The 22,814-nt window shown below is 39.1% G+C and overlaps 3 long non-coding RNA genes across 4 annotated transcripts; all 3 read left to right on the plus strand.

Annotated features, from left to right (window-relative positions):
- Positions 1–4,819: 4,819 nt before the first annotated feature.
- LOC131227202 (uncharacterized) lies at positions 4,820–5,372 on the plus strand. The gene is made up of 3 exons (XR_009162102.1): positions 4,820–4,962; positions 5,052–5,108; positions 5,275–5,372. It is a non-coding gene; the product is annotated as an uncharacterized LOC131227202 (long non-coding RNA).
- Positions 5,373–8,297: 2,925 nt separating this feature from the next.
- Positions 8,298–12,377, plus strand: LOC131227206 (uncharacterized). The gene is made up of 3 exons (XR_009162108.1): positions 8,298–9,957; positions 10,615–10,650; positions 12,326–12,377. It is a non-coding gene; the product is annotated as an uncharacterized LOC131227206 (long non-coding RNA).
- Positions 12,378–21,120: 8,743 nt separating this feature from the next.
- Positions 21,121–22,414, plus strand: LOC131227203 (uncharacterized). 2 transcript variants are annotated; one of them, XR_009162104.1, is made up of 4 exons: positions 21,121–21,678; positions 21,766–21,855; positions 21,945–22,083; positions 22,274–22,414. It is a non-coding gene; the product is annotated as an uncharacterized LOC131227203 (long non-coding RNA). The 2 variants fall into 2 exon arrangements; XR_009162103.1 differs by having other exon boundaries at positions 21,121–21,547; positions 21,738–21,855.
- The last annotated feature ends 400 nt before the right edge of the window (positions 22,415–22,814 follow it).

Here is a 22,814-nt window from a genome sequence, read left to right on the forward strand (position 1 = left end):
ACTCTCTCAAAGTAATTCAAATAAAGAAATTTCGAACTTGCAAAACGCCTCGCCTCTCTCAACAAGCCTGAGATCCCAGCTCTACTGCTTGTTCATGCATGATGCCATGCTCTGTGGTTTGGGCCATGCATCATGCATGCTTCACAAGGAGTGGAGCATGGAGGATTTTTTATTATTTATTTTTCATGTATTTGGACCATTGTAAATTTATTGTTGTAAATATATATAATTTTTATTACAAAAGTTGTTCAATATTTGTTTAATATTAATTTTTAATTGTATCTAATATTATTTGGATTTTAAAAATAAAAACAAATATAGCTTTCAATTAGAAAAATAAAAAAACATTATTAGCAAAAGCCCGTAGTCGTTCAACTTTATTGGCCATTCCTAAATAAGGAAAAATATTGTTTCTAAAATTTGACCGTTGGCAACATTAAGTTCTTAAATTACCGTTCCTAAAATTTGACCATTGGCACAGGAATAGTTTAAAACCATTCTTAATATTTCATTTTTAATTTCTGAAATGGTACCTAAAACGGTTTTGAACCGTTCCTATTTTTTTGCGATGCCCCATTTGGCAACTGTTTAAACCATTCCTAAATGACTATTTTTGTGTAGTACAAATCAACTGTGTTCATAAAGTAATATTTAAGTATATGAACTCTCAGGCAGCGACGTACAACAATTTTAATGGCAAGGCTGCGTTTGATGTTCAATTGAATTGCTAACAACTGAACAACTCAATAAAGAGGAGATGGCCTGAGTGGGGTTAACCCAAACATAATTCCCATAGTTTCAAGTTGGACATGAAACATGGAAATGCAAAAAGATTTTGGTTGTCACTGTCTGTGACACCCTGATATGCAGGTGTTACCATTAAAAACTGCAGTAGCATATCCATAAGCCTAATGCTAAACCAAACATGACTTGAGCTAAGATAAAAAGAAAACCAAATGCTCACACACGACAACACACACTAACTATGCCAAATAATTAATCCTGAACGTACCTATCACCATGGATCCCTTTTTCAACCGTTGAAAGTAAATCTTAGAGGAATCCGACCCTCAGAATTTCCAAGAAAACCCAAATGACACTTCAATCACAACTCGTGGATCTTCCAGGGCATTTGATCATCCAGTTTATGGCAAAACATCTCATTTATGAACACCAAGAAGGTTGGACGGCTCGGATCGAAAAATCCCAACTCAATAGGGTCCACATAAGATGCATGTACACTATAAGTGCAAGTGCACGACGTGCGCCAGACCATCCGTCAGTCAAACAAGTGCTGACCCGATGAAAACAATGAAGTTTTCCTCCGTCTCCACCAAACGGCGGGCTGGACCGAGAGCCCTCTATTTGGACACGTTATGTCCCATGATAGACCAGAATATGAAGAATCCAAACCGACCATTAAGTAGGGGAGGTTCGGAAGACCAAATTCATATGGTAGAAAGGGTACCATGAACACGTAAATGTTCTCCTTCAAAGACGATCACAAACGGTCAGCTGCATCTCCCGGAAATAAAGCCATTACAAGACTCTCCACGTCAGCGATCTGCATCCACCATCCTCTCTAAATCCCAGCCATCCCTGGGAGTGAAAATCCGGGCCTTCCAACCCATTACCGGAAATGAACAGGCAGCCACCTGAAGAAGCAAAAGGCGCTGGGAACTTTCCTTCTTTGGAAACCCCAGCTGGTTTAATCCAGACCTTCTACCAGGACACGTGGGATCATCTCCATCGTACCCTCTAGGGCAGCACCCGTCTTTAAACCGAGAATAGCTATTCAGATAACAGCATGAGGCGGAAGATCCCGTGCGGTGTGGTGAACGCCAATGAAAAACCTCAAAAATGGACCCTAAAGTGATCAAGGGTCCCATCTGATCCGTTTAAATGGATCAGATCATGGGAATATACCGTAGACGAAAACTTACCATTGCCACACTCATCATCTTCCCCGTATACACGTGGGACCCATCATCAGAGCATGGCCCCACTGAAAATAAAAATGAAAAAAACCGCTTTTCTGATGGACCATGGCAGCAGAAGCCCACCCCCAGGGTCAGATGGACCCCATGCACAACAGCTTTTCAAAGATAGTCGTTTCAAGGGCCGTTTCATCTCAGCCGTTGGCAGGTTCGTGCGGGCTCTCCCTCTCGGCTATAAAAGCCGTTGGGGTGCCTTGGGTTTCGTACCAAAGAGAGAACAACAGAGAAAGAGAGAGAGGGAAAGAGAGTGTGAGAATTGTGGGTGTAAGCCTGGTGCCGCACTGCACCGAGTCGAGCCGTTCGAATCGGATCGAATCGGGTCAGTGCAGCCCGTAGTCATCACTGAGAGAAAGAGTGAAGGAGAGAAGCACAGAGAGTGGCAGTGAGGTTGTGAGAAAGAAGAAAACCAGGAAGAAGAGAGGAAGGATAGGTGCAAGCTTGGTGCTGCACTGTGTCGACCCGGCTCTTCCAAACTGAGTCGAACCAGTGCGGTCCAGCAGCATCTCTCAGCGTGAGAAGGAGCCAGGTAACATCAAACACCCCACATCCATTATCCACTTCGATTTCCGGTTACAACAGGGCCGTAGGCACTCTTAATCAGACCATGTAAGGGCTGAGTTTGGGCCAAAACCAGGCCAGGTAACGGCTGCGATATGGGCTGTTACCTGGGATGAATGACATAGTCAGCAAGGCTGTGGTTTGAAGTTGAATGAGGTCTACAGCTGGGCCTGGAATTGAAACAAAAACTAGCCTTCAACAGGGCCGAAAACGGCTTCCCGTCAGAAGGTGGAAACCAGGCTGGGGACGACCACATTTTGGGTCATGTAGCTGGACCTCAATCATCCCTCAGCTGGTCAAACAATGACCACATTTTGGCCTGTGGGGTGGACTGAAAATAAGGGCCGGAAGAAGTGCTGTGGCCAATCAGTGTGCTGGGCTGAAACTAACCCACGTTGGGTTGAAATCAGCCTCAGAGAAGGGGGCTGAAATCAGGCCTAGTTTCAGCTAGAAGGTGGACCAAGATCAGGGCCAAGATCGGTCTTAGGTGTGGGCTGAAACCAGACCACGGTTTGGGCTGGAGTCCATCCAAAAAGTAGGCTAGACTAGTCCTTCTATGGGACTGTATGCTGGGTTGAAAACCGGCCAGTAAAGGGGACAGAGAGCTGGGCTCAAAGCAGCGTCCAAGATTGGGCCAGACTCTGGGTCGTGGAGTGGGCCAAGAGCAACCTTGGGTTGGGTCAAGAACCTGGGCCAAGTGAAGCCCACGACCTGGGCTGTCGTCTGGACCGAGCCCAACTACAAACAGGGGTCACGCCCAGTCCAGGTCTTCGTGGTCCTCACCATGTATTGCAGTGCGCCGCACCTGGGATGCAATCCTGTGGACCCCATCTCCATGGGCCGCACCAAATATTAAAATCCTAGTGAGCTAGCCTCACTGCATTGCTGGTCCAGCCCTATTCCATTTGGGCCACCTGAATGGGCCATATTCTCTCTAACCAGATGATTTTAACAGTGGAAGTACTAGACCGGGGGGGTTACAATGTCTCACCTCCATTATGGTCAAATTTCTACATATATCATTGCAATCCGGTTCAACCAACTGCCCAAAGCTCTCTAACATGTTATTAACTGGGATTGCTAGAACTGCTACCTAAAATTCCCAATAAATTTCGCAGTTGATGTTTGCCAACTGCAATTTGGAATCAGAAGAAAGGGAAGAGTGACCCTGGAGATGGATTTCGGTGGAGTTCTAAGCAAATCAGTCATGAGATCCAATTAATGGACCACATTCTTTCCAGGGAACAATGGTTTCCCTATAAGAATTTCTGCAACACTACACCAAAATCGCTAATGGAAACGGCCATATTTGTGGTTCAGACACTACACTAAAATCGGTAATCGCTAATCGTTGCTGAGATGCTGTTGTAGGCTTTTTCTTGATTAGAAATCATGGAAGATTTTCATTTACAAGTAGCATATTTATTTGGGAACATGTGACTCTACTTTGGATGATTGGAATCACACTGATTAAATACTCCTAACCATTCTATTGGATGATTCTTATAGAAGGGAAAATGAATTAAATAAGATCCATCAAAGTTCCTCTGTGTGTCCTTCCCCCCCCCCTAAAAGACCTTCAATCCAAGGGTTACCATTGATCCTGGAGTTCCAATAAGCCCACACCACCCAAAAAAGAAAAAATTGCATACCCTTCCAACAAAGCCACCTTCAACAGCCTTCATCTGAGTTGGTGGACCTGCCAGCCTGTACCAACAAACAACAGGCATTATGATAAACCAAAGATCCAGGAAATATCATATAGAGGATTAAGACAAATGAAGACTTGCCAAACAGCAGCAAAAACAAGATGTCAAAGACAAATACATAGTTGGATGAAGCCAAAACAAACTTACCATTGCACAAATACATAGCTGAATGATTTTTTATTTTTTATTTTAATTTTAATTTTTGTTTCTTTCATTATAGTTCTCTTTCCTTTTAGAAGTTCATATAAAATCAAAACCATCATGGAATTCAGTTTCTTTTATAAGCTCTTCTTGCTATACTTAAACTTTGTTTTTATCTTTTTTTTGAGGTTCAGATTGAATCAAAACCATATGAGTCTCAATCTTTTTTTTGCAATTTATAGTTGTACCAATATGACAAGTTGGATTTACAATTTGTATGATTCACTATGAATTCTAAATAACCCAACAGATATAGAATGATTTTTTTTTCTTTTATTCTAAATCAGGTACAACTTTATACGTATCAAGTATGAGATCCTTCTTGCATTTAATAGGTTCTGCGCCCGTTTAATTATCTGTTCCTTCTCTTCTTCTTCTTCTTCTTTTTTTTTTTTTTTTTTTGACTTGGTGTTGTTCTCCATATTTTTAGGGGCCTAGCTTATATTCACAGTGTACCCGGGGTTTGTCATAGGGATGTGAAGCCTCAAAATCTTCTGGTATGTGTTTTCTTTATTATGGATGTTTACTGAATTAGTTCTGTTTGGGAACTACAACTATGTATCTTACTTGGTGAATTTTTGTGCAGGTGGATCCTCTCACCCACCAGGTCAAGCTTTGTGATTTTGGAAGTGCAAAAATTTTGGTACATGCACACTTTTGTGCTTTTTACAGTGTATTTTCATGCTTGATACCTGACCAGTGGGAATATATCAAGTTCTGCATATCATCACAAGGGGAAAGCGAACATATCATTCATATTTGTTTCTCGATTTTGGCTCTGAAATATGTGTTTTTAGTTATTATAACAGGTCAAGGGAGAAGCAAACATATCATACATTTGCTCTCGCTACTACCGGGCTCCATAGCTTATATTTGGAGCGGCCGAATATACTACGTCAATTGATATATGGTGTAACGCCCCGTACTTTTCGGTACTCGGGTGTCACCATGGAAATCTAATTTAACTCACACGTGTGTGAGAACACATGTAATGTAGTCATACAGTGATTCTCAATCTATCCATTTCAACCGTCTAGTATAACCTTGATTCATCTATCAGGTCATCTGGCAATTGAGTCTCGAGAACAAAAATCGTCTTATCATGAAATTTGCATTGATCTTTAGGAACCACTGTCCCTGGGATCTCAATCGCCTTAATAGGCCAATTAAACCATACATCCTGAGTTTCAGGACCCGAATTAGTGAATTCACCGTTCATTAGACTCACAACATTCTACTAATCAATTTAACGATCAATCTTCCTAAGTCGACCATTGAATTATAAAATCTGACCATAAATTGCTCTAGCAATAGAGGTGCCTGAGGTTGGATAGATGGCTCAACGTTGATGGCCATGATCAAAGGCAGATCATACAAATAATTGACAAATGAATAAGCATCCATGTATACATATAGTAACAATACGTAGAGTATAAGTACAAATAATATTATTAGGAGTGTCTAATAAATAAATTAGTTGGACCTGAACACACCAAAGAGCGTAGAGTCTCTTGTTTGTCGATATTAAAATCAGGATCGATCCAACCGTAGAGTCATGGACACCCTGCTATTTAACTAGACTAGGTTATTGCGTCTTTAGACTATCATGGACTTTTACTTAACTGCCCAGACCCTTTGTATACTTGATAATTCAAATTTAGGATTGATCTAACCATAAATCAATCAAGTAAAATCAATTAATGACTTGATCATTCAGTGCTAAGTAAAATAAATAAATAAACAAATAAGAATATTAACAATAACATTAATTGATATTTTACTAAGAAAAATATAGAAAACGCTACCTGAACATTCCTAGTCATTACTATGACCATCAATGGACTCCTAGTATTGAATTAGGACTCCTTTAGACCGTTGATTTTTTATAGTATGGCAATCTGACCGTTAGAGCAATAGAAATTGACATTTATAGACAATAGTTCATTGACATGGCCCACCTGAGATTTACATTCGCCTCATCTTTGGTCAGAGGCTCTGATTGGGCATACCAAGTGGAACGGTCGGAGTAGATTTTCTAAACACATCATGATGTGCCCCACATTGGTGCGTGTGTGCATCAGGGGAGGTGCACCAGCTGTGCACTGGACTAAAGAAACCGGTCTAACCGGATTTGACCCAAAGTTTCTAAAAGAAGGAAGTTTCTTCTTCCTTTTTCAGTCCCGCGCCCGGCGCTTTTGAACGGCCAAGCAACCGTTCATCTATTCAAGTTGTGGCCCACCTCTACTACCACTTAAATGATCCAAACCTTCCATATGATAGAGAGCCCACGTTCAACAAAAATAGAACACTTTCGCAGCGTGAAACCTACGAGTATGCACACAGTTTCCGGATGAACTGGGCTGGTGTGCAAGTACAGTTGTGTTTCCAGCCACTTCTAAATCAAACCATTGTGATTTATATGGGCCACCTTGTGACGATCCAATCCGTTAAAATTCCAGGCCTCTCAAATCCATTTGGGAGGGTGGAGCCAATATAAATGCATGCATACGGGTGTGTGCTGAAATCCGGCCCAAAAACTCCCTCACACTACCCGTTCCCAAAATGGAAACTATCCCCACCACCTTCTCCCGCCAGATGTTGTTATCCGTGTGAGGATTTCTCCTCCAATCACGGCTCTCTGTGTGAGACGAACCCAAACCATCCATTCACGGTTTTCCAGTGGAAAACCGACGCCAAAACCGTGTTCCCTTAGCGGTTTTTAGAAACCGGACACCTAAATCATATCCAGACCATCCACTTCCATCCAACGGTCCGAAAAAGCTAGGTTTTGATATAAAGAGGAACGTGAAGGACCGACCAACAGTAACCTCTCTCACCTTCTTGCGGCAACATGAAGGAAACCATCTGTTTCTTCCTCACTTCGAACCTACCACCCAAACCCTCTTAGAGCTTAGAAAGAGCCCATCCATAAGCCTTATAGGACCCATATGGACTGTCTGAAAGAAGCAGATTGAAGGAAGAAGCAGTGTTTTCAAATACGCCATTAATGGCGTGTCATCTTCTCCACCGCTCAAAACCGAGTCGAAATCGGTTCGGGCGCACGTCTTCAGAATCTCACCATATGGAGACGTCCCTGGTGTTGGAGAAGTAGATGAAAAGCAAATGGAAGAAGAAAGAAGAGAGAACGGGAGGGAGTAAGCTCAAGCTGGTGCCGCACTGCACCAGGCAACTCAACCCAACTGAGTTGCTGCTGAACTTGGACCCACTGGCGCGACTCAGTCTAGCCACTGAGTCAATGATCCGTCCCTGGTCGTCCAACGGCGTGGCTGGACCTGCAGCAGAGATGGGAAGAAGAAAAGAGAGAGTGAGAGGAGGTTCGAGTCGGGCCGAGTTGCTGCCCAGCGAACCGGACCGAGCTGCGTCTGGGTCCAGGCGTTGCTGGTCGATACAGGAGAGAGAGAGAGAGAGAGAGAGAGAGAGAGAGAGAGAGAGAGAGAGAGAGAGAGAGAGAGAGAGAGAGAGAGAGAGAGAGAGAGAGAGAGAGAGAGCGCGTTGATTTTTGTTCTTTTTTTTGGTGCTGTGTTTGTTTATAAAGCAAACAGTTATATGTATCTGGATCTTCTGTTCACGCAGATGAGAAGATAGAAGGTCTCCGACAAGATTTGCAGTTGAAAACCAGGTAACCAGATGTTGCTTTTACTTGGAATCAACGATACTAGTACCCATATTGATGTGGAAAGTCTGTTTTTATTTTTATGGAACTGAAGCTGCATTGTTCTTCTAAACATCAAATCTTCTAGTTTTGACAATGTGTTTGTCGATTATGCTTGTAAACGAATCGGTATCTGACTCATTCAAGTAATTCAAAAAAAAGAAAGAGTTGATGATGCCATTCTTATGGAAGTTATTCCATGTAAGATTCTTCATGGATCATTTGTGTCTCTGTATCAGTTGTAATTTAAGCTTTTGTTTCATTTATTCATTTTGATGGAGAGAGTGATAAGGATGTGTCTAAACTTGTGTCTGATTTTGAGGCATACTTGTCCTAGTCTGGTTTATTAAAGGTTATAGCTGTAGAGCATAACAATGATACTTAAATACCATCTTCTATGCATTCATGGTAATGAGTGAGTCTTCTTTGTGAGAATGAGATTGCCCAGAGTTGTGCTGCATGTTCAGCGAGCAATGTGAGCTATTGGATGCACAATGGTTTTGTTACCGTCAACAATGGAAAAATGTCACTAGGGAATTTTCTCACAATTCGTGAGGTAAGTAACAAAATGTATGTGTTTGGGAAACGTTCTCATTTCATAATTTGAGTTTCTTTTGAGTAGAACATCTTTGGAATCTTTTCTGCATTCTTTCTTGCTAGAATTGTTTCGGCCATAACCAATTAATTGTACTGTAGGTCTTCAAGCTGTACCATCCATTGACCTTGAGAGATTTCTTGATCAGCACAACCTACCAACCAGTAGATTAAGGTCTATTTCGTTGACGTTCATGTGGCCAAGCTGACAAACAGCATTCTTATCAATGAATTGTTTGATGCACCATTAAATTCTTGATAGAAAACACATAAAAGGGATATTCAGAACCTTTTCTTGAAATCCCTTATAGAACCTTCCAGTCTAACCATTTCCATCATTTTACTTGGAGCCTCAACTACCACCACAAGGAAGAAAGGATACGAAGGATCCCCTTGCTTAGACCCTGGAACGCCCAAAGTATCCTTTTGATGAAGGACCTTTATGAAATTACGTCTAAAAACTTCAAACTTTCTTGAATTTATGGGCTTTTCATTTCCTTTTTTAATCTACTTCTTAAATCTACTTATGGCAATCAGCAACCCGACTTTCCACAACTTCATCAAACCATGGGGCTTCTTGAAAGGAGGATTCTGACCTTTTGGAAGTCCCAAACTCACCCGCTGAATCTGCTCCATCCATCATACATACATACAAGCATGCACTTTTTAAAACATGCATCTTGCTGAACATGTCATGATATATCCTTACTGTTGTAATTGCAGATTTGTAAACTGTATTAATAGCGTTAATCGCCATTTTCATTCTGTGGACTCTTAGCTTAAAAACTTCAGTCATGGCTACTGCTTTGTGTTAAAGCAATTGAATTATTACAGAATGAGTAAGCTAATAGCATTAATTGCCATTTTCATTCTATGGACTCTCAGCTTAAAAACTTCAGTGGTGGCTACTGCTTTGCGTTAAAGCTATTGAATTATTACAGAATGAGTTGAAGTTGACTGGGGGCTTTTTTCATTTTTGTTCTGGTGTTATTCATATAATGGACGCTCCTTGTAGGAACTATTGGTTACCACGCAGCATGACTAATTGTGGAATTTGAATGAAGTTCATATTTCATTAGCCTTGATGCCAAAAACTAAAAAGGAAAAAAATCTGTTGTCTGTCAGGATGTACAATGAGGCGATCTCATATTATGAGAAGGCACTTGCCCTTTCGACCAGAAGTTTGAGCACCTATGCAGGTCTGGCGTACACTCATCATTTGCAGGTAATAATACTCTTTAAGCCTTGGAAACTTTTTGGTCTTTCCAATTATTTCCTTTGTATAAAGCAAAAGTTTTTTTTTTCTTCTTTTAATAGCATTGTAGAAACAATATTTGAAGCATTTACTTGGTGAAAAACTACAAAACTGGTACTGAGGAATGCACTTGGGGTTAATGCAGTCCGTATGCATTTGGTACCTTTTGCAGTCTCCAAATTATAATAGTATTGTTGGCATATATCTCTTTAGTGTTTAAGCATCAAATAGGTCAATGAGTGTGTGTGGTTTGATAATCCCGACCGTATTTAGCAGAAGAGACTTTCATAACTTTCTAATAAGAGCTTATGCGAGTGGCATCCAACTGATCAAGCCTCACTTTTTAGTTTTGTTGTTCCCTGCTTTGGTACTTAAGCTGGTTTTGCAATATTGAGTGCCGGATATCAGCAACGCCAATCTATATATTCTTTTCAGTGCATTTGGGTATTTACGCCTTCTGTGGTGGATGCAATGTGTTATGCCCTTTTCTCTCTGGATGAATCCAAATTCTGAAGGGCTTCTTACTCTTGCCTTCGTACCTAGAAAGCAATTATCTCTCAAGTGTAGACGAATTCCATTTCAGTCCAATAATTCCAATGTCTTGATGATTGTTGTTTCCCTTTTCAGGATAATTTCAATTCTGCAATTAGATATTACCATAACGTCAGATACTACTAGCCATTTTTGTTGCTATTGCATTGCTTGAAATTTGCACGTTAGTTTAAATTGTATAATCCATGGAATCAAACAGAATATGATCAAATTTCCTTCCTCTGTTATAGGGGTACTCCAATTTATGCGTTCTATCATTTCAGCTAATAGTATTTGTTCCTTTTATCATCATCATCATCATCATCTTGAACTGCAAGTTATTATTTAGTTTTTTTTTCCATTTGGCAGAAAATAAATTAATTAAGTCAATGCAACTTTGAATTTTTTTGCCCGATTTTGTTTTGCACTTCACAATTGAGCAGTATTTAAAAGCTTTGTTGGTTTTGCAATCAGGCTTTGTGGTTGAAACCCGATGATCAGTTTTGCACAGAGATGCTAACTTTGGCGCTTGTGGATGAATGTCGCCGTGGTTGAAACCCGATGATCTTTTTTTTTTCCAAACAGTTCTCTTACTTATTTCCAATGTAAAGCCTTTAGCACAATCTACAAATATATTATAAATCGTGAATCGTAGGATTTGTAAACTTTTGGTCAAGAAAAGCTAATAATAGAAGAGAACAATTATGATTTGAATCCTAATCTAGATTTGAATCCTAAATCATAGGATTCATCTAGAAAGGGATTCAAGGTGGGATTCAAATCATTTTGCTTAAGGGCCAGTTTGGGTAGCTGGCTTAATCGGTATTATGGTGGATGGGATTCTCTAATCCCTGATGTGACAGATGGAGTGGTGTTCAGATGGCGTCCGTCTCTTGCCATATTAAGAGGGATTGGCACGTTAGATGGAGTCGTACGCGGCTTATCGATTTAAGATGTTTTTTCTTGTACTGGGACCCACAGCGAATGTATGCGGCTTATCCCCGCCGTCCATTCTTTTTTCCAGCTAATTTGAGGTGTTGAGTCAAAACTTGAAGCATATCAAAAGCTCTACTAGACCATACCATAGGAAAGAGTGAGAATAATGATTTCCACTATTGAATTCTTCCTAGGACCCACAGTGACATGGGATGTTGTCCCTATTGTTTTCTATGGTGTGGTTTATTTGAGCTTCGATTTTTTTAGGTAGTATCTCAAAATGAGCTAGCAAAATAGATGGACGATGTAGATATAAAACACATGCATTACGGTGGGCCCCATAGCACCCAACACATCATGCACCACAGTTGGGAATTAGGTGGGGCCCAACCTCACCCAAGAAGGTGTGGCCCTTACTGTGGGTCTGCATTAGGGTGGGCTCCACAGCACCTAACACATCATGCACCACAGTTGGAGATTAGATGTGGCCCCAGCCTTACCCAAGAAGGTGTGACCCTCACCATGGGACCCACCTTGATGCATATATTATATACCCACACCGTCCATACGTTTTGCCAGGTTTCAAGGCAAGTCGATACAAAAAAATGAAGGATCCATTTCTTAGGTGTATCATACAATAGGAAACAGTGGTGATTGAACTTTAATGGGCTAAGATGATACTTGTTTGTTTTCCTTCATCCAGATTAATATGATCTTATACATAGGTTGGATGATAAATAAACATTAAGAAACATTACACTAGGCTTTAGGAAGTCTTTAATGATAGGGCGTTCAATTGAAGTTGCTTGTCAGGAAACCTTTGTTTATGCCTTACCTCAAAATCTTTTTTCATAACTTGATATTGGTGCAGGTACACTTACAAGTTGGGGCATAGGTTATTCAATGGTTCGTACATTTGGAGTTGGACATATCACTTCGAAGCATCTCCTTATCTTGGACAGGATTCTTTATACCGTGTAGTAATTTTTCGTGACATGGGAAAGGTAGGAACTCTCTTGGAAACCTTTCTCATGCACATAGATTGATGGTTTTGCATGCCTTATTCCTCTCCTTTCATTTCCAGGAAACAATGCTTAGTATTTTTATTTATTTATTTATTTATACTGTTTTTTTTTAAAGGGTAACCTAGTATAAAACTAGGTTGAACATTCACATCTAGTAGACCAACCAAATCCTCTCATGGAGGTGTAATATTTATGTCCAAAAAATACAAGTAAAAAAGCAAAAAGAATATCCAACAATGTAACAGCATTATCTCAGAAGGAAAAGAAACTTACATGATGTCCAATGGTGCATACTTTCTAACCAGCTTTCAGGCCTTCGGAGACACCGAGAGGTATGGGTATCAGTTCATCTTTTAAGTCAACAACTTGTAAAACAGCAATATCTATCTCTTTCTCATATCCAACAACCTCTGCCTTGTGGCGTTTTATATTGAGAAAAGATATACTGCATGTAACCAAACAGTAAGAGTCTGATTGCAAAATCAAAAGCATAACATTTTAGGGGCTTCTCAAGACTATAATGATGTATGACAACAAAATATTACATTAACGTAACCCAATATGAAAACAATAAAGCATACGAAATGAATCAAACTGTGAAAATCAAGCACTGAAGCAATAAAACTTAGTGTTCTTGAAAAAAAAATTTATAATTTTTCTTGATGATATGTCCTTTTTTAAAAAAGGTTATGAAGAGTCTAATACAATGAAATAATAATTTTTTTTTGTAAAGTTTATAAAACATGAGATATAAATTTAAAGTAAAAGAAAAAAAACACTAACTCGATATCGAATGCACCGTCAATGACATGATAATTCGTGATGATCTGTCCATCTTTTAGTAATACTTATCCTGCCCCAAACCTTGATTGCCGTGTGTTCTTGGATGTCGAAGTATATTGCATCAGTAAAAAAAGTAAATAATCAATAACTTACACAGTTACCAAAGCATTATGAGATTCTTTGGTAACTGTGTGGGTTTTTTATTATTTGTTTTTTTACTAAGGTAGGATACTTCGATATTGAAGAACACACGGCGATGAAGGTTTGTAGCAGGATGCGTATTACGCATAGATGGATATATCATCACGAATTATCGTGTCATTGACGGCGCATTAGATATCGAGTTAGTGTTTTTTTCCTTTTCCTTTAAATTTATATTTAATATTTTATAAATTTTATAAAAAAAATATATATTTATTGTTTCATTGTATTATATCGGTTATAATTTTTTTTTTAAAGGACACATTGTCAGGAAAAATTATGATTTTTTTTAAGAACATTAAGTTTTATTGCTTTGGTGCTTAATTTTTAAAGTTTGATTCATTTCACATGTCTTATTATTTTCGTATTGGGCTACGTTAATGTAATATTTTTCTGCCATACATTATTATGGTCTTGAGGAGTTTACAAAATGCTATACTTTTGATTTTGCAATTAAATTTTTACTGTTTGGTTATGTACAGTATATCTTTTTTCAGCATAAAACGCCATAAGGCAAATATTGTTGGATATGAGAAAGAGATAGATGTTGCTATTTTAGAAGTTGTTGACTTAAAAGATAAACTGATACCTATACCTCTCGATATCTCCGAAGGCCTGAAAGCTGGTTAGAAAGTATGCACCATTAGACATCCTGTGAGTTTCTTTTCCTTCTGAGATAATGTTGTTACATTGTTTGATATTCTTTTTGATTTTTTACTTGTATTTTTTAGACATAAATATTGTACCTCCGTGAGAGGATTTGGTTGGACTACTAGATGTGAATGTTCAACCTAGATTTATACTATTTACACTTTTTTTTTTCTTTTTTTAAAATGTTACTTGTATAGATGATTTCAGCCTCTCATCATCATTGTTGTCATTGTAATCATCATCATTGTCATCGTTTAAGCCTCATCCCAATTAATTGTGGTTGGCTACATGAATCTTGTTCCAGCATGCCACTCTATCAAGAGCAAGGCCTTAGCTAGACAATAGGTGATCAAGTCATTTCTTACTATCTCAATCCACACCCTCCTAGGCCTTCATTTCATCCTTTTAGAGCCTTCAACCTGCACCGAGTCAATCTTAGCTAGCATGGTTCTTAGTCTTCATTGCACATGATTAAATCATCTAAGTCTAATTACCTACCTCTTATTACCTACAAGTGCTACTCCTAAGTTTTCTCAAATGCAGTCATTTATAATTCTGTCATTCCTTGTCCCGCCATGCATCTATTTCAACATCTTAATTTCAGTTACACTTATCGCAAAACATCTTGTCCTTTAATCGCCTAACATACTATCGCATAAAGCATGGCTGGTCGTATAACTATCCTATAAAAATTTCCTTTCAAGTTAAGTGCTACATGGTGATCACATAAAACGCCAGAGAAACATCCATTTCTTCCACCTAGCTTGAACAGGCAACATCTTTTTCAATCTCTCCACACTCATGCATTATATCCCTACTCTCCATGATTTGGTGCTTTCTCTCCTCTTTTTTTTTTTCGTCAATTGTGATCCATAATAACATTTCCATTACTGGAATGGGGAAAGACTTCAATGTTACATTCAGCTGCATTCGCTCCAACTGACATGCAAGGACAGTGGTGTCTTCCTCTACATTCCCCAACCCAGCCTGCATCATATCCATGGACATCTAAAACCCTACACCCTGCTTCAATGCACCATCCCTACCACCAACTTCTTCTGCAAGTCTCCTGATACATGTCCCTGGGCCAAATGCCCCGCATAGGTTCTTTGGACCGCAATTCAATCTGATTAAATCCAGCTCTGACACCTTGCCTAACTGAAGAATCCTCCCCTGCTTGCGATTTCTTCCCATCGTGAGAGGAACTTAGCCCTTCCATCCCTACATGACCATCCCTAGCATCAGAAACAAATGCATCATTTTTTTGTAATGCCTTGCTGCTCACTAGATACCTGATGAGAAGGCACCCCTCTACTAGAATTAGTAAAAGAGTTCTCCAACTGTTGAGAAGGGAGAGCAGTTTCTGTACAAGGCCAGGTGCTGCCCGACACAACTGGAAAATTTTCCTGCTGATAGCTATTAAAAGGCACCGAGTTAGGAGCAAAATTCTGCCCCTGAGAGTGACTAGCTGACTACTGAAGCCCGGAGCCGACCTGAAGACCATCAATGTTGCTCTCGGAGACTGGAATCTGTTCTGCATTCCTTGAATCTTCCCTCCCACAACAGAAACATCTAGATGCTAACTGAATTCCTAGCCGCTGGACAGCCGCATCGATAGGCACTGCCCTGTTCATAACTTTCCACATGAAGACGGTTCCAACGACCATATAATGCAATCTTCCCTATCCGAAATCTGAACATTCTTGCTCCGAATATTATGTAGAATAGATGCCGGAACTGATTCCTTAATTATATCAAAGTTCCATAACCCATCCTATAACATGAAGTCTAAGACTAAAGCATTTCTGAGGTGCCGGGGAATGTGAACCCCAGGAGCCGCAGCTAGCAATCCAGCCCCGATCCAATTCTGAGTCCAGAAATTTATCACTCCTCTTCCCACCAACCATCTAGAGTTTTGTATTGTAGCCGGGAGATTCGGAGCCATGTCTTTCTAAAGTTTTAACCCAGTAGAGCTACCCTGCCTTCTCAGAATTTAGCAAGGTACTTAGAGCCAAAGAATTTTGCCCAAAGCAAGTTGCCCGGCAAAAGCTTCTAGCACATATTGATTTGAAAGCTCTGCATAACCTCCACCAAACTTCTAACCCCAAGGCCACCTTCTAAGGTTGGAAGACATAACTTTGCCCACTGAACCGAAGGAATCTGAGGCTCCTCTCCATAGGTTTGATATCTTCCTCTCTTCGTGTCTCTTTTTCTGTCTTTCAGATTTCAGGCATGCTATCTGTTTGATGAAATGGCTAGATTTCATGCATTTTATCTGTTTGATGAAATGGCATGTTAACTTTTTGATGAAATGGCATGTTAACTTTTTAATGAAATGGCATGTTATCTATTTGATTAAATGGCATGATAGAAAGTCTGTTTGAATGACTGCAAAACTATGCCATTTGTGCATTTAAAGAGCCACCATCATTTTTTAGTTTGAAGAACTTTTTTTTTTTTTTTTTTAAGGTTGGGAATGCATATAATCCATGCTCCTTTACCATTTCATCATGCTTCCTTTTTCTTTTTCTCTTTTCGAACAAGCATGAAATTGTATCATAAGATAAAAACTGCTAGAGCATCTGTGATCAGCTCTGCTGCACTGAGACCTGCAAAATGCTCCTATACCATTTCATCATGCTTCCTTTGGCTTGATGGTCTATGAATTTATAGTAGTCAAGTGGCCAAGCTGAGGTCTCTCCAAGCCTGGATACCTGCGTGGTAAAACATAGGCATGATCCCAGTCCAACCATTGATGGACTGAAACAGATAGGCCAGAGCCCAGTCCAAATAATGAAGGTCGTCCAAGGCAAGCAAGCCTAACCTAGTTTGGGTGATGATGGGCCAAAACAAACAGACCCACGCCCGAGCTTAACACCCACTCACATTTATACAATATATGGAATATTTATTACGTATATATGCCTGATTGGTCATATGCAGTGGCTCAAAATAGGCTAATTCAATTATAAGTTGAGCTAGATATTTATAAAAGGTATGAAATATATATATGAACTGCATTGTATGTGTAGGATATACTAAAAAATAGTCCTCCATAACTGCCATTGGGTCTGTTACGCCAACCCAAGCCTCACCCAAAACCAGGCTAGATATGAAGCTTGAGGGGCAAACCCACCTGAGGGGTAGCTCCACTTGCATTCTTAACCAAGGCTTCCTTATCTTTAATGGTTGTTCTGTGGCCATCTGATCCCCTACTATAGATACTTTTTTTTTTTGGTGGGGGTTATTGTTTGTTTTGGTTTTATTATGAGTGGACTTGGCTATTCGTCTTTCTTATAAATATATCAACCAAATAACTTATTTCCAAATTCTAATATTTCTACCCTTATTTTAATGTGTCAATCAAGTATGGCCCGAATTTTTTTGTGGGGCCTGCCAGAAAGTTGTAATTTTTTTATCAACAAAGTTACAGATGTTACACTCCTACCTTTATCCCATTTTTTTTTTTTTTATTTATTTTTCTAATGTGTCAACCAAATAAAAATTAGGCAATCCATAAGTCTGCTAATTCAGGACTGACTATTTTTGTGATTTGTAACCTCCTAGATTAGAAAGTCCTAGGATCAAAACAACCCCTTAATTTAAATAGGTTACTACAAGTCCTACACATGTATGCGAGTATTAGGGGCTATCTGGGAATATAGTGTTTTTCACTATTTGCTTTATAAAAGAATAGTTGTGAATCATGATTATTATTATTTATTTATTTTGAAAATGTAGCCTTTTGATTTCTTCTCTAAAAGCTAATCTAAGAGCATTTCTATGATAATGTGAGACAAATATTATTATTGATTATTAACATTTAAATGAATATTGACCGTTAACCTTTCAACATTTTCATTGTTTACTATAGAAAGGATTTTCCATTTCCATGTTGAGATGTCACCCTCTTCACATAGGCCTAACAATTCATGTACATAGACACATTGGCCCATAATTTTCATATGAGAAACTCAAGTATTTTTCCTTAGGTGAAACATCTCTTTCTGTGAGAGTAAAACAATAATCTCTCTTAAGAAAACAGCCCTGTAATACATGCATTTATGGATTAAGTGATGCCCATGCATCTCAGTAAATTTAAAAACCTTAACCATATAATTAGGGCCCTTAAATTTGAACAATTTTATTTTTAACTGTCCACTTAATAGTCTCTAATTGGATGACTAGGATGGATCAGTGTGATTTTCCATCTATAACTGGTCGACAATAGCCATACTATGGGGTGGTCTGACCATACATGGAGAACATGATTGACTTGCATGCCATGTAGGTGCTGACTCACCACCATCATTTTAAAAATGGTGCTATACATGCATAGGAGTCTAGCTAACCCATGGTTATCATGGTTTGGATTAACATTTCTGTTATAATCTAATCATCATGGCAACGTAACCATATGTTGTTTATGGTAATGATTCATGTATCAATGCTGATTATTAATGATCAGATGTACCGGTTGCATGTTATGATAAAGTCAATTGTTCCACGCATGGTGGGTCCCATGAAAAGTAAAAGCTATTTAAAGACTAAACTCCAATGATAGTCATAGATGCACTCTATAGTTCAACATATTGATAGTCTGCATGTTTTTTATAGTTACTCTATATGTTGTTTGGTTTGATTTTTGTAATTTTGAATGAATTTTGTACTCTAAATTTGAACATATTAGGCGCCATTTGGTCGTCACAAGCCAAATGGAGCCTAAGCCCCTTTTTAACTCCGCCAATGCAACTCCTTGCATTGCCGGTCCTAAGCCCGGGTAAAGGAGGAGGGAGAAGGACTTTAGACTGAATCGTCAACTATGGAGGAGATCCTGAAAATGCAGTGAGTATCTTTAGTTTTATGATTTTACTTGTACATTCCGTGTCATTTGCATGGTGCAATCAGGAGATACTGACGGCAGAAGATATAACAAAAGAGAAGGGCAAATCTGTAAATAGATGTGCCATTACGTGAAGCAAATTGTATTTTTAACGGTGCATGTTGTCCATACATCGGTTAAGCGTGTGGCCCACCCTGAAGTCAGATCTACTTTAAACTAGAGGCCATGGGCCAACACTATGCGGGTACTAAAAGTATGGATTTGATGCTCTGAAGTCACCAAGGTAAGGGACGGACTCCAGTAGACCGAGATCGAGAAATTTACATGCCAAAGATCCAAGCTTGGCGTGGGCAGCCGTGGAGGCCAAGAGAGAGGAAGAGACAGGGAGTGAAGTTCTTTGAATTTTGTTTTTTCTTTATTTTTGAGGATTAGTCTAATCATGTCTATTATAGGCTAAACCTCTTTAGGGCTAAGAGGTGAACGTGATGGGAGGACTTTTTGCGTGTGCGAACTTGATATTAGTTTGATTTTAAGGGAATGTTTTAGTTTTAATGGTTTGTTATATTAGATCTGCGATAGCTTGAAGCATGTTCCTTTCCTTTTTATGTTTTGACGTTAGGAAGCCCCGTTGTTCACCATTGTCTCATCCTTCCTAACCCGCATAACATGTTGATTGGTTGGTAATTAGATTAATGTCTTTAGGGCATGGTTTGGTGATGGAATCCACTCTAATTCATATACCTTTCATCTCCTTAAAATTATATCAGAGGAAGTTCAGTTTAATTTTCATGATTTTTGAAGCAGGCATAAGATCTCCCTGATCTTTACAAGTGGATCCTTTGAATCCCTAGTTTCTTATCTCCGATTTCTCTTAAGTTTTAGATTAATCTCTCACCATTATTCATCACTTTATATTGGATTTAGATTTCATCTTAGTCTAGTTCTATTTCTACCTAGTTTCAGATCACGTACAGATTGAACATCAGTCTACTGTTCAACTCCAAACAAGGTATGACTATGTGGCTTGTTGGTGGTCCATTTGTTTGGAGTAATTTGTTGGTGGTCCAAACAATCCTCATTTTTTTAATATTATATTTTGAAATGATATGACAAAATGGATGGACCACATGAACCGTCCATTTAGCTAGGTCCTGGTGGGGGTAGTACCCAATCTATGTGGGCTGCATTGCTGATCCAACCCTAGTCTCCCATTTGTAAATCAGGCTGGTGGAAGCCACCACATGAATTTGAAGTTTTATGGGATGGCTGTTCACTGGCACCAACTATAAAAGCGGATTGGCAGGTGTACCACACACCACCAAAGTGGTGAGAATCATTCTCCCAACTGCTATATTTTAGTGTTGTTCATTAAGATTTGGATGTGAATCATTTTTGAGATGGTACCTGTAACTATGGGAATCTGTACAGTGGTTATGAGATGAATAAAGCTGTGTTGAACTCAGCTCTCTTCAATGACGGGAATGCATGTGGGGCATGTTTTCAGATTGTATGCAACTTATCACAGGAACCTCAATGATGTTTGAATGGCATATCGATTTAAACTGTTGTACGTGCATGCACTTGTGTTATATGATCTGAAATTTCATTGTCCATGTTTCTAACTGGACGATCTGGGGCCTTATCTATGTTTTTGTAAACCTGGTTTATCTTGAATCATCCATGTGACAGCAGGTTTTGTTATTTTTGGCAGATTGTGCCCTGTTGTGTTCTCGAGGGCTTAAAAAGGTTAGTCAAGATATGGAGCAAGTGCACCTTTGGTCAAATTGCTACCAGTACCTAGTCTTCTCATTCCAGGAGGCTCTTGACTGATGGTTCCTCATTCTCGGAAAATTCCTTCTGATTTCCTTTGTCAACTGCACTTAGCTGCCAATTGCTCTTACATGATCAACTTTATTCTTAAACTGGTGTTGGATCTCTACAGCACTCCAAGTATGATCTTTATCGACATTTTTTTTCCAGCATGCAGTAATTTGTTGTTATTGTTAATCTGCTCTGACACTCAAAAATGATTAGGTCAAGAGTGAGGTCAAGAGTGCTTGACATTCTGGAAACATGAGGGTAACGTTCTACGTCATGAACTTCTAGAATTTCTATTTTCTCCAAGTATGAGATTTGTGATTGACTTCTTGTGTAATACCAACTTTGTTTTGCTTTCTAAAATTTTCCAGGGTTGAAGTCTGCAAGTTGGCAGGGTCCTTTTTCATTTAGTAGTAGATGTAACCCTTGCATTTCTGCCATGCAGACTTAGCAGCAGTTGTCTGATTCCATTCATTGTTCCTGATGAAATGAGGTTAGCATGATGAATTGTCAGAGAACCTAAACTCGAAAGAAGTTATATAAGATCCATGAAGACCTTGTGTGACAAGACCTTGATCATTGGGTTTTTATTGACTAGTGAGCGAAGGCATCTTTCCAGGCTGGAAATACTTTCTGTTTTGGTGGTTCCAGGATTGGAGGCAAGATGCATTGCATTCTGACAGCGCTGATATCATTTAAATCAGATCACAGCCTTGGAGATGTGATTCAAGAGTTATTAGTAAAGGGAGATTGAGCTCAAAATGCACATTAAGTGACTGTCTTGAGTTAAATGAATGTACATCTATTTTGCGTAATTTTGGTTTTGTCGGGCAGGTTGCTATTAAAAGAATAAAGAGAAAGTACTACTCTTGGGAGGAGTGTAGGAATCTTAGAGAAGTAAAGGTAAATATTGATGGTCTTTTCTGCCCTAGTTGTTGAGATTATTTGTTCATGTTTGTCAGGTGACGATGGCCTTCACTGTTTTGGCAGTCCTTACGGAAGATGAACCATCCCAACATTGTGAAGCTGAAGGAGGTTATCAGAGAAAATGATGTTTTGTACTTCATTTTTTAGTATATGGTGTGTTTTTCTGAAGAGATCACTATATTGTTATCCTTAATTCATTATGTGATGTTTAATTTTGAGCATTTTCTTTGTATTTGTTTCAGGAGTGCAACCTTTATCAGCTCATGAAAGATAGGGGAAAACCTTTTTCAGAGATTGAAGTCAGGAACTGGTGCTTCCAAGTATTTCAAGCTCTTGCTTACATACACCAGCGTGGATAATTCTATCGTGATCTTGAGCCAGGTTACAAATATGCATTTCCTTTTGGTATTTCTTTCTGGTTGATATGAATCTGGGATATGCTGGTAATTCTGTTTAATCGCATTGAAATCAATAAATAACACTAGGTTAAATGAAAACTATAAGGGTCAGATTGAGCATGATCTTACACTGATTTTCTCCTCATCTGTTATTATGTCTTGGCTTCAAATAGGCTTGAGCAGCTGCGGATGTTGTCAATCCCATCGACATGTGTTCCAACAATTCGAACAGCTTTGGATGCAGCAGGTTTCCCTGATGTGTCTATCATGTCGTGTACTGCTAAGTAATTCTTTTGCCATTTCCTTATGATTAGACTGCAATGAAAAAAGAAAAAGAGAAAACTGAATCTAGCAAGCTAGAGAAGGTTCATTGGTGATTACTTGTTATATAGATTTATAATTCAGATACGAGACCAGTATTATAATTTTTATCAGGGAATGTACTGGTAAGAGACCATTACTATAAATTTTTTTCAAAAACGAATTACCGGTAGCTAGTGCTAACTTCATTCTATTCTATGGCTCCCGTTCTACTTTTGGCACAATATAATCCGTAGCAACATGTGCTTTTAGGTATGGATAATATAGCTACGGATTTAATTCGTAGCTATACAATAACCCTAGTAACAATAATCTAGCTACGGCTTTTAGCCGTAGCATTTGCCTATTTTCTGCTACTACAATGTTCAGCATGTCATCAAGCCTCGAGATAGA

Source organism: Magnolia sinica, chromosome 15, assembly GCF_029962835.1.
Source record: "Magnolia sinica isolate HGM2019 chromosome 15, MsV1, whole genome shotgun sequence".
Classification (NCBI taxonomy): Eukaryota; Viridiplantae; Streptophyta; class Magnoliopsida; order Magnoliales; family Magnoliaceae; genus Magnolia; species Magnolia sinica.